This window comes from Globicephala melas, chromosome 11, assembly GCF_963455315.2.
Source record: "Globicephala melas chromosome 11, mGloMel1.2, whole genome shotgun sequence".
In the NCBI taxonomy this organism is placed as follows: Eukaryota; Metazoa; Chordata; class Mammalia; order Artiodactyla; family Delphinidae; genus Globicephala; species Globicephala melas.
The window spans coordinates 3,054,760-3,067,742 of NC_083324.2; positions in this window are offsets into that span (position 1 = coordinate 3,054,760).

Here is a 12,983-nt window from a genome sequence, read left to right on the forward strand (position 1 = left end):
CTACCCTCTGTGCTGTCTCCCCCGGCCCCAAAGCCCCGGGATCCTGGAGAGTCAGGAGCCAGGCCCTTCCCTCTGCCCTCGAGGCCCTGGTGGTCCCCGGGCTGAGATACACGTGCACCCGCCCCGCAGCCCGGCCGTCACCCTCCCGAGCCGGCTTCTCGGATCCGCCTCCAGGAGATGAGCTCAGTGACGTCACCTGGCCCGGGGCTGTCCCCTGGGGCTGGGGACCACAGCCCTCAGACACCCCCTAGCCGCCCCCCATCACACTCCCACACCTGTGCTTTCCCCCCTTGACACACCCTGTACTCACTGTCCTGCCCCCCTGGCCACAGAGCACGCACTCCCCAGTCTCACACACACACACCCCCGACACGCATTCCCACGCGCGCACGTGCCCTGCTGCACACGCTCCCTCAGGTCCGTGTTCTCATGTGCCAAGGGCCACGCTGGTGTCACACACACTACGCTTGCTTCTGCCCCTCCCCTGCCCCCAACGTGCACTCTCTCCATCCCTGATCCGCAAGCCCACCCATGAGGCCACGGCCCCGAGTGCAAATCTCCACGTGCATCCTCGTCCCCAAGTGCACCCCTTCAAACCTGTAGGTTCCCCGTGACCACCCCCAGTACCTCTGAGACAACGAGAGCCACCCAAGGGGGCCCTGTTGTCTGCCATCTCCGCAGGGAGGAGGCGGCCTGTGACCCAGAGCATGGGGCCAGCCCACAGGAGCAGAGGTGGGGAAGCCAACCCCAAGCCTGTGGAAGGGGTAGCTTTCTCCGGGTCGAAGCTGGCTAAGTGTGGGAGTGAGCGCCCCATCACAGGAGGTGTGCAAACATGGGCTAAACTCCTGATGGAGAAGGGGTGGAAGGGCCTCAACCCAGAGACCCTGGGAGGCGGAGGGGATGGAGGAGCTGGGTCAGGCGGCGGGCTCTGGGGTGATGAAGGGGCCGGCCAGGGCAGGATGGGGGCAGGGGGGGTGCTGGAGGGGCAGGTAAGGGTGGGGCCGGCTGGCCCAGAGGGTGAGGGCTGTCTCGCCATGGCCACCATAACTCAGCTGGGGTGGACAGTTTCCTTTCTCCTGCCTGATTTACTGCCTGCTTCGGAGGGGCGAGGCCCATTCTTTGAACTTCAAAGGGAGCAGTGAGGGAAGCCGGGGCAGTGGTGACAGCCCACTGAGCCCGGGGGGCCTGTCCGCAATCGGCCAGGAGGCTCCCGCGCCTGAGTCTGCCGGCCACTCACCAAGGCTTGCTAAGCCGCAGCCTCTCGGCCTGTGAATGTGGTCCCGGAGAGGAGGAAGAAAGGTCTAGTCCTGCATGTGTTTTCAGTGTCGAGGGCTGTGACACCGGGGTCACAGCGGTCCGTTCCACAGGGGTCCATTCCAGCGTCTCAGGCCTGGACGGTCTGTCCAGGACCGAGAGGGGACCTGCCCCTTCTTAGGTTTTTAGCACGCTGCTCTGTTGTCATCTTCACAAAGACAGAAACGAGGAGAGACGTTCTTAGGTTTTCCTTTCTGCATTTTCAGGTGGGTAAATCAAGGCCCAGAGACATTAGGTCTGCCTTCCAGCCACACAGGAAGGCCTCCGGCCCCAGTCCCTGGTCTCTCCCACACACTGCCCCACGGCTTGTGCCCCTGGGTCCGGAGTCAGGCAGCGTCTGTCTGTTGGGTTTTTCATCCGTTTCGCTGAAGGCCAGCCATGGCTGGCCTGGGCTCTGCCGCGGTGCCTGTGTAACCGCAGGCTGCCGTTTCCATCTCTGGGCCTCAGTTTCCTCCCGAGGATCCCAAGCTCCGTGGCAGTGGCCTTAGTGCTTGATCAGAGCAGCGTTTTCTTTGTTGCGCCCTGTGTTACATCGAGCATTCAGAGCAGGTGTGGGTCAATGTTCAAAATAGGAGGCTTCCCATAAAAATCTTGGTTTCCACCTTCTCTTAAAGAATCAGAAACTTTGGTCTTGTTGATGTTCCCATCTGCTGGTCACAGGCCGGCCAGAGCTGGAAGTGGTTCCCCGTTAGGTGGAGGGCACGTTCTCCAGCCCCCGCACCCCCTTCCACACAGGGCCCTTGTTGATGTACTCCGCTGGCCCCTGGGACGCCTGAGTTCGAGACCCCCTAACTTGCCTGAATGGACCTGCTTTGGAATTCCTGTCTCATTTCTTATCTGCTGTGTGACCTTGGGCAAGTCACTTAGCCTCTCTGATCCTCAGAATGGACTGAAGCATGCAGCACCTGGAGAGGTTCTCAGCACAGGCCCTCTCGGCATTTCGTCTGTGCTTTGGGAACGTCTTGGTCGTGGCTGACGGCAGCTGGGCTGCTGGGGCCTGTAGGAGAGCTCAGTGCTTCCCCCTCACAGTGCGCACAGGAGGTGAGTGGCAATGCAGGAAACGTCAGAGGGAGGCAGTGGGCGTGGGAACAGCTTGGCAGAGGGACCTGGATTTGAGTCCTGCTTCCAGCACTTTCTAGCTAAGTGACCTTGGGAAAGTTACTTAACCTCTCAGGCCCCTGCTTCTGTGGGCTTCTCTTCCCTGGAGGCCTCACATCCGTGTGATTGTGGGGAGGTCGGGGGTTAGTGCGGGAAAGTGCCTGGTATGTAGCTGGTGCTTCGTGATCCAGGGCAGTCAGGGCCCCAGGAGGCACCACTGAGGGGAGCGCCAGGCATCGAGAGGACCTCCTGGAAGACCAGGGAGTTGAGGGTCTGGACAGGAGGTCTAAAGATGGGGGGAGGGGAGTCTGGGAAAGAGCGAGGGGCACCTGGGAAGACTGCAGCTGGTCTGGGAAGGGCCATAGGGGTGACTGGGGGCTGGCAAAGGGCCGAGGAAGTGAGCTCAGGTGCCCGGACCACACCGTGGCATGTGGGGAGCCATGCGGGGTCTTGAGCAAGGGGGCACCTGTCTCTCTGTGACGTCAGCTGTGACATAAAAGGATGCACTTACCCTCGTGCCCCTCCTGTTGAGGCGGATACACACACTGTCCTCAAAGTTCCTACCCTGGGGCCGTGGAGACAGCAGGGCCACTGCAGCCTGGGTCTGGGTCTTTGGACTCAAATCCCTGCCTGCTACCCGGCCTCACCCTGGGTGTCAAGCACTTCCTGAAGACCTGCTGGGGTGAAATGAGCCAGGCCTTTGGGTTCAAGTGAGCAGGGCCCAGACCCCAGCTCCACCCTGTGTGGCCAGGGCAGGATTCCTCGACACCTTGAGCCTGGGTTTCCTTATCTATGCAACTCAGGGATGAAGCTTCTAGAAGTTTAGAAGTTCCCTTTCAGTGTAGGCATGTTCGAAGGCAAAAGCGTTTTTTTGTAAGGGAGGGGGATGGCGCAGGTCCCTCCTCCCCTGCGGATGAGCATGCGTCTTGAGCTGGGATCCCATGTGTGGCAGGTAGGGACGGGAGAAGGGGACCCTCCCGCCCTGTCCTCTGGTGCTGCCCCTGGACAGACACACAGGAAGACAGATGTTTGTCGAGTGCTTACTGTGTGCAGGGGCCTCCCCGGGGCCCCACCGGACAGACACTTCAGGCAGAAATGTGTCACTGGCACCCAGAACGCAGCTGCGTGGAGAGAGAGGTTGGTCGCGCAGAGAGAGAGGTTGGTCGCGCAGAGGAAAAGCCTCAGCTGGGAATGCGCACTCTTTCAGGAATGATTTGGGGGCCATAAATTTTCGGTAGCACGGCAATCTGCAGAGTTTTCATAATGCTGAAGAGTTTGGACTTGTCTCGAGGGGTAACAATTTCACCAGTAATGCATCAGCTCCAACCGTTTGTTATTGCAAAGGTGGATTTTTTCCCCCTTAAGGTGGATCCTCCTCAGATTTCATGCTCTGCTTTAACATGTTCCCTTTCACCCGAAACATGAATTAAAATAGCCCATGAGACGTACAGATGGAGGAGGAAAAAACAGGGCAGAGTGTGTGCTGAGCGTGTGTTCTGCGTCGGCGCCTGGCGGAGCACACACTTCGGCCGGGCCCCCGGCCTTGACCGTCCCCCCCCACCGCCTTGGCAGCCCCTCTTGCGCTGGGTGGGGCAGGACGGGCCCCCCCTTTCCGGCTCCGTGGTCCTCACGACAGCTGCCTTAGATGCAGCCATGTGACATACCAGGAAAGGGAGCCTCGGGCACCCAGCAGGCTGCCCAGAGTCTCACAGGTGGGCCTTGGGGAGCGAGATTCACACTCAGGGCTGTGTGGCTTGCAAGTGTGTTTTGGGGGAGCAGAAATCTCTTTGGGGGCAAATCTCGTGAACCCCTGCTTATCTCCAGTGGCCAAGAGAGCGCTCTCTCCGGCTGGAGTGCCTGCTTCGAGTGTGGAGGAGATTGCGGGGAGGGGATGTTTTACATAGTTGATTCCGGGGTGATCTGATGGCTCCTCGAGCACCCTAGAAGCCCCGTTTCCATGGCGACTGTTGCTGTGCCACTCTCCGGCATTTTGATCCACTCAGTAAAGCGGGCCCTGAAAGGATGCCAAAGAGGACACTTTCTGCTTAGAAGCGGGTCATTTGCATGGCATTTGCATATTTGGGGGGGTGTTCTTCCCAAACTGGGGCCAGCTGACACAGGGAGTGCGTTGTCTGCAGAGCCTGGCTTGACAGAATAAAAAGGGTCAGAATTCTGCTCTGTGTTGACAGAGGGGCTGAGGCTGAGCTGGAGAAGGGCAGGCTCGGGGCCCCATTGTGGAGCCCAGGTCCCTGCAGGCTGTCCCATCCTGCAGGGCTGGGTCCACTGGTGGGAGGTTGAGGGGGCACCCCAGGAAGGCAAAGTCCCATTCAGCCAGCTCGAAGGTTCTCTGGGCAGGGCTGTCGAGATGAAGCCCTTTGCTTTTGCCTTTATTAGAACACTGGGTGCTTTATATGCGTTAGCTCTGTTCTCTAGTGAGTAGGGAGCGTTTATGCTGTTCTCCAGGTGCAGAAAGGGGCCGCCGCTTGCTCCATGACAGGTAAGAGGACCAGGTAGAGATGGGTATGTGAACTCTGGGGGAAGGCAGGATCTGGTGAGCTCAGGAGGCACGCAGAGGGTGTTCCAGGATGGGGACAAAGCCGCGGAGGTGGGTGTATCGGTCAGCTTGGGCTGCGTGACAAATACCACATTCTGGGCAGTCTCAATAACAGACACTTATTTTCTCACAGTTCCAGAGGCAGGGAGTCCGGGATAAGGTATCCTCAGAGCCGGCTCCTCCTGAGGCCTCCCTTCTTGGCATGTAGACGGCCGACTTCTCCCTGTGTCCTCACGTGCTCATCCCCCTGGGCTGTCAGTGTCTTCCTCTCTTGTAATAAGGACACCAGTCAGATTGGAGTAGGGCCCACCCACATGACCCCATTTTAACTTCATTACCTCTTAAAGAGCCCCATCTCCAAATACAGTCCCATTCTGAGGTCCTGGGGGGTCAGGACTTCAGCATGTGAATTTGGGGGGACACAGCTCACCACAAACGGTGGAGGTTGTTATGGGGGTGTCCGTGGGCACACTGAGAAGGGAACGAAGAAGTAAGAGGGTGGGTGGGTGAGAGCGTGGCTTGGGGAGCTTTGAATGCCTGGCTGAGGTCTGTGTGAGGGACACATGCCACAGTCCTCAGAGCAGGGAGCTTCAGGTCGCAGTGGACATCTGGAGCCAGCTGGGCTGGTGCGGCTGGGTTGGACTGGGTTGGAGGGCCTGGGGGAATGACATCCCTTCCAGCACACAGCTCAAGTGTGAGGTCCTCCTGTGCAGGCCAGCTTTCTGGGGGCTGATGGGCCTTCCAGTGCAGGGAGAGTCACCTGGTCTTTTAGCCTGGCTTTCCCCCCAAAGGGTGAGCCTCAAGCCAGGGTTTAGGACCTGGTAGTTTATTTGGGGGTGGGATCCCAGGGACCAGGAGTAGAAGACTGGGGTGAGAGATGCAGGGAAGGGGACAGGCCGTCCAAGGGGTGTGCTCAGCTGCTCTGGGCACCAGGGGCCCATCCTGCTGGGGCCCCTTGGGATTGTGCCCGAGGGTGAAGAGGGGCTCCTGCCACTCGTGCTCAAGTCCGCCGTGGTGGGGGGCAGTGGTCCCTGCCCTCCCAGGTTTGCCCTGTGCCAGCGTGGCTCTGGGTTGGCCGTGCCCCACGTGGTAGCTTCAGGAAAGCCCATGAGGGTGAAGCCGGACAGCCTGTGAGGGGCTCCGGTTACACCTTTACAGAGCTGGTGGTCATGCCGCGGCCGGAGTGAACGTGTGGCCAGAGCATGAGGTGGGGCCCGGGGGTCCGAGGCACCGTCCAAACTGGCGAGAAGTCTAAGCGATGGAACCACCTGCTTCGGGGAGCCAGAGTCCCTGCCAATGTTCATGTTTTGGACAGAGGCTGACGAGCGCGTCTCCCGGGCCAGGCTCCGTGCTGTGCCATGCTGGGCACCATGCAATGATAGGTGCCGTGCCATGGGAGGCCACCCAGAGGACCCTGCTCCCCGCAGTGAGGAGCGGGCAGAAGCAATGCCCGCCGGAAAAGGCATCCTCCTCCACACGGTCCATCTCCACTCACTGGCTGCATGACGCCAGGGCAGCCACCACGCTGCACAGGTGCTGGTGCCCAAGATGGGGCCCCAAGCGAGTGCGTGAAGCTGAGCTCCTTGGCCAATGACAAGGGTGAGAAAAGGCCTTTGTCATGATGAGCCGCTGAAACTTCGGGGCTGTTTGTTACGGCTGTCAGTCTGCCCTGACTGACACAGAGACTGCTTATCGGAAGTGCAGTGTCGCTATAATGACCTCGAGGATGCGGCACTGGCTTGGCTGTTGAATGACCGACCGTGTGGAAACTGATCAGAGTCTTTGAAATCTGGCATCCGTGTGACGAAGTGGTGAACCCTTCGGGAGCACTGCCGCCCGGGAGAACTTGGAAGGCCGAGCACGTGGGCGCTGAGCCTATAGCTCTGGGGGAAGTGATTGAAAAGAATTAACGGATTAGTGTGTCTTGGCCACTATTGGCTGCACTTGGCAAGATGTTACAGGAAAGAGAGGAGCTCAGGATAGCAACAGCTGGTTTGAAGCAGAAACAAAAGGGAATAGAGAGGAGGTTTTCAGTGCTGGAAAAGCCAGCGGCTTCTGGATCTGAAACGCTAGGAAATCAGGTTGAGAAAAACTTCAGGCTGCCTGAAGATTAGCTGAAGGCTGTGATATTTCCACTTAATTACATGGCCTTGGGATTGTCATGAGGAAGGGGAGAGGGAGAGACAGGAAGACAAGGAAGCAGGAGAGAAGTGACCAGGGCTTGACAGTTACGTCTAGGAGAGAACTTGGGCCTGGCTGTGGGCACATAGAATTGACTGGAGGCAGATGGATCAGAAACCTAGGTTTGGAGGGAATTGTATTGCTAAAGAAACATTGATCCTGGACTAAAAAGAGTTTTGACTGAAGCTTAAAACAACCCTCGTGCCCCCCACTCTCTGGAAACTCATGGAGGAAAATGGATGAGTTCTCCGGGAGAGCAGAGCCGGGGTTTGGGCAGGGGCTGTCCTGCGTGACCCCTGCCCCATGAGTTCCCACTATACTGTCTTCTATCCTTCCCTCTGCCCAGTCAGAGCTTTCACTGTTATCTTACCATCACGCACTGTGTGTGTGTGTGTGTGTGTGTGTGTGTGTGTGTGTGTGTGTGTGTGTGTGTGTGTGTGTGTGTGTGTGTGTGTAGGGGGGCAGCAAACATGTTTCCTCTCTAGTTCAGAGGCCACAAGGCCACGCGGTGACTGGACGGGACGCTGGGTACGGAGACATCTCTGTTACTTCCTGTCCCCCTGGGTGCTCCAAGAGGCCATATTTCCTTGCAGTTAGCCAGGGTCGTGTGACTGAGTTATGGCCAAAGGAATGTGGGCAGAGGGGTGCACACCACCTCCAGGCCTGGCCCCCAGACCCTGCATCATCTTCTGGATCCAGGCCCAAGCTGGATGAGGCCAAGGTGACCTTGGGGACCACATGTTGAAGGGGGAGGTGCCTGGGTTCCTGGGTGTCCACGTGGAGCTGAGCCCTGGGCCCCCTGCGTGAGCTGACGTGATGGACAAGGATGTGACCTGGGGGCTCTTTGTTACAGGGTGACTCATCCTGACTAATGTACGCACCTATCTTGCCCGTCTCCAAACCTGGCTGGACTGCAAAAGCCACACTCTCCTCCTACGGAAGCCTCGGGGATAGCTCCGTTGCTCCGTTGCTCACACGTCCCCTCACCACAGCCCCTGGGGCCCGCACGCCGGCCCTCTCCTGTCTTTCTGAGCCTTTGTCCCCCTCGCTGCCCCTTGCTTTCTCTTCGGGTCACATTTTCTCTTCCTCAGATACCCTATGCTGTGTCCTCCCTCAGGCCTTCCTCCGGTGCCTTCTGCCTGGAAACCTCCAGCACTGCTTTATCGTGTTCACCCCGCGACCCGTCAGATCGTACCTCGGATGGCGCGCCCTCAGGGGAGGGTTCCTGGCACTCGCAGACTGGATTAGGTCCCCCTCCCCGCCCATATGTCAGTTGTGGATCTGAGTTACAATCTCCCAGAAGCCACCCTGACTCGGGCAGAAGAGGAATGTTCTGGAAGTTGTGCTAATTAGATGCTGCTAATTGTCTCCCCCGTCGTTCCCCTCCTCCCGCCCTACAACGGAGCCCCAGTTTGGTTCAGAGGGACCATGTACCGTTGCAGCTCCTTTCCCAGACTCTCTGGCCGTGGGTCCCAGTTCTGGCCAATGTGATGTAAGTGGGAGTCTACTTGGTGGGTTCTTAAAAGGCCTTTGTTTTCCTAAAATTGCCAGCCAGGCCTTGCCCCTTCCCCTCCCGTCTTCCTCCTGCGGCCTCTGCGAGGATGCTGGTCCAGGAGCTGGCAGGAGCCCGTGCCCTTGCAGGCGTCCTCCAGCGACTATCCTCCCTGCAAAGGAACACAAACCCTGTCTAGTCCTGCGTGCAAAGGGGGCTTCGTTACGTGCAGCGGAACACATCGTGCCTCATGCAGAAGGCTTTTAGAGGTCCAACAGGATGGATGGGAAGTCCAGAGAACCATGCTTGGGACGCTTGGTACCCAAGGCCACTGCTGCCAGAGAACACAGCCTCGGTCAGGGCCTTAGGGACCATGCGAGGACGCTGCTCCTAGGTTCTCGGCATGAATCCAGAGCCTCTTGCCTCTCGAGACATGTTTCACATCCAGAGCCCTGGGCAGGGCAGTCCAGCCCTGCCTCTGTCAGGGCAGGGGGAGGGGACACTCCTCCAGTGGGAGGTCAGGGCCTGGCGACCACCTGCTTTGTATTCTGCTAACTTCCCCTGCTCTCGTCATGGTGATTCTAAGCCAGATCCTGAGGCAGGGGGATGGGCACAAGGTACAACATACCGTACGGTGTTATTCTACTGTAGCGCAGTCACCGTGCTGCGCATCACATCCCCAGGACTTACTCATCTTACACCTGGAAGTTTGTACCTTTTGACCCCCTTCACCCATTTTGCCCACCCTCCCATCCGTCACCTCTGGCAACCATCAGTCTTCCTCTGCTTCCATGAGCTCAGCTTTTTTGTTGATTCCATATATAAGAAAGATCATATGGTAATTGTCTTTCTCTGTCTGACTTATTTCACTTAGCACAGTGCCCTCGAGGTCCATCCATGTTGTCACAAATGGCGAGATTTCCTTCTTTTTAATGGAGGAGTAATATTCCATTGTGTGTGTGTGTGTGTGTCTACACACACACGTATATCTATACAAACATACACACACACACACATATATATACACACACACATACTTATATCTCCACAACTTCTTTATCCCTTTATTTGTTGGTGGACTCTGAGGTTGTTTCCATGTCTTGGCTATTGTAAATAACACCATGATGAACACAGGGGTGCAGGTATCTTTTTGAGTTCGTTTTTTTTTTTGGTTTCCTTAAGATAGATGCCCAGAAGTGGAATTGCTGGATCATATGGTAGCTCTCTTTTTAGTTTTCTGAGGACCCTCCATACTGTTCTCCACAGTGGCTGCACCAATGTACATTCCCACCAACAGCGCACGAGGGTTCCCTTTTCTCCACGTCGTCACCAGCACTTGTTATCTGTTGTCTTTTGACGATAGTGGCTTTAACAGGTGTGAGGTTATATGTCTCTGTGGTTTTCTTTTGCATTTCCCTGATGATTAGTGGCGCTGAGCATCTTTTCATGCGCCTGTTGGCCACCTGGATGTCTTCTTTGAGAAAATGTCTCTTCAGATCCTCTGCCCATTTTTTAATTGGGTTCAGTTTTTTTGCGCTTGGGTTGTCCGACTTCTTACATATTTTGGATATTAGCCCCTTATCAGATATGTGATTTGCAAATATCTTCTCTCATTGGATGGTTTGCCTTTTTATGTCATTGAGGGTTTCTTCGCTGTACAGAAGCATTTGAGTTTGATCTGGGGGCACACCTTGAACGCCCACCTGCCGCTTGGGCTGCTGCCACGTTCCTGAGACCACTCCGGGGACCCCACCCTCCCAGGAGCCGGCTTTCCTCACTTAACTGCCGGCCTCCGGACCCCAGCAGCCCCACGGGCTCGTCCAGCCTCCACACAGAGGTTCAGGCTGGGGCCGCTAGATTCGGAGACGGGTTTGCCGAGCCCCCCTGTTCTCAGAAGATGAAGTTGGGGAGCTGAGAACCGTCGGGCAGGGAGGCTGGCGGTGAGGGGTGTGGTCCAGGCGCCGTGCTGGTGTGCATCCCGGCCTCAAGTCCTGGCTCTGCAGTGTGAGCGCCACAGAATTAGCGCTGTGCACGCAGCGGGAGCCCAGAGTCCCCAGCAGCCTCGCCTGACTCGCAGTGAGGTCTCCCCAGTCAGGGGGAGCTCAGGCCCCCGGATCGAGGTGGGCTGGTGGGCCCTGATAGCAGGCGGCCTGCCACCCCATGGGAGCAGTGGCTGGCGGGGTGTCCCCGTGCAGGCGAGTGCTGGTGTGGCAAGGGGACGGGAGCAGGCAGGCGGGGGCGGTACAGGAGAGATACTGGCCTGTGGGCCCTGGAGGTGGCCCGGAGGGGCCTCCCGAAGACAGGATCGGATTGAAGGGTGCTGCACGTCTCCGGGCTCCTGGGAAAGGGTGGCGTCCCCCCGTTGACTATGATTCAACTTCTGTCAGAGGAGGACTCAGAAGTGAATTTGAGATATCGAAAAATCTTTTAAAACGTGTCTTGAACATTGGGGTTGTGGCTTAGGTATCATCCGTGCTCCGCGCTCAGCTGTGGCCGTGGTTATTTTCTCGTTGCTGTTTCTGTTCAGCTCTGGAGGAGGCAAAATGGGATTGTGTGTGTGTGTGTGTGTGTGTGTCCCATGCATGTGTGTGCCTCTGTGTGTGTGTGTTTGTGTTTGCTTTTAATGTGCGTCTGCAGGTGTGCATGTCTGTGCTTATGTGTCTTTGTGTGTGCGTGTATGTGTGTATACACCCGCCTATGTGTGTGCATGTGTTTGTGTGCCTTCCCGGTGCGTGTGTTGCCTACACCCAGCCTGGCTGTGCACAGCTGCCCTCCCTCCATCCCCAGCCCCAGAATGCTGTTTTGTTTCTCACCCTTTCATATTCAAATGCCAGCCTGGCTCCCAGCATCCCGGGGGATTTATGGGCTGATTGTGTATTGTTGAGCGGGGTGAGTGGGTGAGCTCATCACTGGCTTGTGATGGTAATTCCTGCCTGGACCGGGGACCAGGGCCCCCATCTGCTTCAGAGGGGCCTGCCTGGGTCCTGCCCCCCCGACGCCCCTCACTGCCTGGGTGCCCGAGCTGTTCATTCAGTCCAGAAACAGGGAATAAGACAAGTGACAACAGCAACGGCAGCGACATTTATTTACTGGGGCTAACTGTGCTGGACATGGTTCTCAGCCCTTTCAAGGTTCACCTCGCTTTAGGTCGATGTGAATGGGTGAGGAGGCAGAGGAAGATGCCCACGGGCAGACAGCTACCACCACGCTGGGTGCCTGGCTAGCGGCGTGTGGGAAGGGCAGAGCCTTTGGGCGGCGGGGTGCCCTCCTCCCTGTTCCCCGCCAGCCCCATCTTCTGCCCAGGCTCTCTCCCTCATCCGCGTCATTCTTCTTTATCACGTGGCTTACCTTAGCCCTGGTCTCAGCTCCTGTGTCCTGGACGCTGTCCTCTGCCTCCTGGAAGCTTCCCCATCCTCAGCACAGCCGCTGGGTTGTCTTTCCTAAAACCTCCTCCACTCCTGGCCTCATGCCTTGTGTGCCTCCCCACTGTGCTTCAGCCGAAGCTCAGATTTCTCCTGGCATTTAGAACCCACTGGCATCTGGTCCTGTCGCCCAGCTTCAGCAGGGCTGTCCCGGGGCAGGTGGAGCAGGTAGAGAGCAGAGCTGGCACCGGTACTGAGCTCCTCAGTGGGAGAGGTGTGTAAGTGGGGCTTTGACTGGACTTGGATCTGACCCCGCTGTCCGTGGTGGGAGGTGGGCATTCAGGCAGGAATAGCTGGGAACAGCTGCTGCCACTCTCAGCAGCAGGATGGCCCAGCCAGAGGCTGCTCGGGCACTGACCCTCCATATCCTGGGCTTGTCTGACCTCAGATGCCCCTGCTCCACCCCTGTTTGCAGGGAAAGGGGAGGAGAGAGGCTCTCCTCAGGTCCGGACTGTGGGCCACATAGAGGAAGCCAGAGATTCATGGACACAAGGGGCTGGGTGGAATTTGACCATGGGGTGGATGGAAAGATGGATTGGGGTGGAGCTTTGGAGTCAGATTCTCCCGGGCTCGTCTCCCTACTCTGCCAGCTGCCAAGTCAGCAAACCTCTTGGCTCCTCAGTTTCCCCATCTGAGAATTGGGACAACACCGCTGTAACAGAGTTGCTGCTAATGCCAAGGGTTCCATCAGAGAAGGGCCTGCATTTAAGGGCTGTTTTTTTAAAAAATGGCATTTCTACAGCAGGCAGCTGTGCATGTGGGACCCCCGTTTTTCTCAGTGGAGTCCTGGGACACTGTCATTTTCTGCCTTTGTATCTCTCTGAGCCTCAGTTTCCCCATCCGTGAAAAAGGCATGATGCTGGCCCCAGCCTTCTTACGGGGCTCTGAGCGTTAGCCAGCCAGCCTGCCCACCTCCACCTGC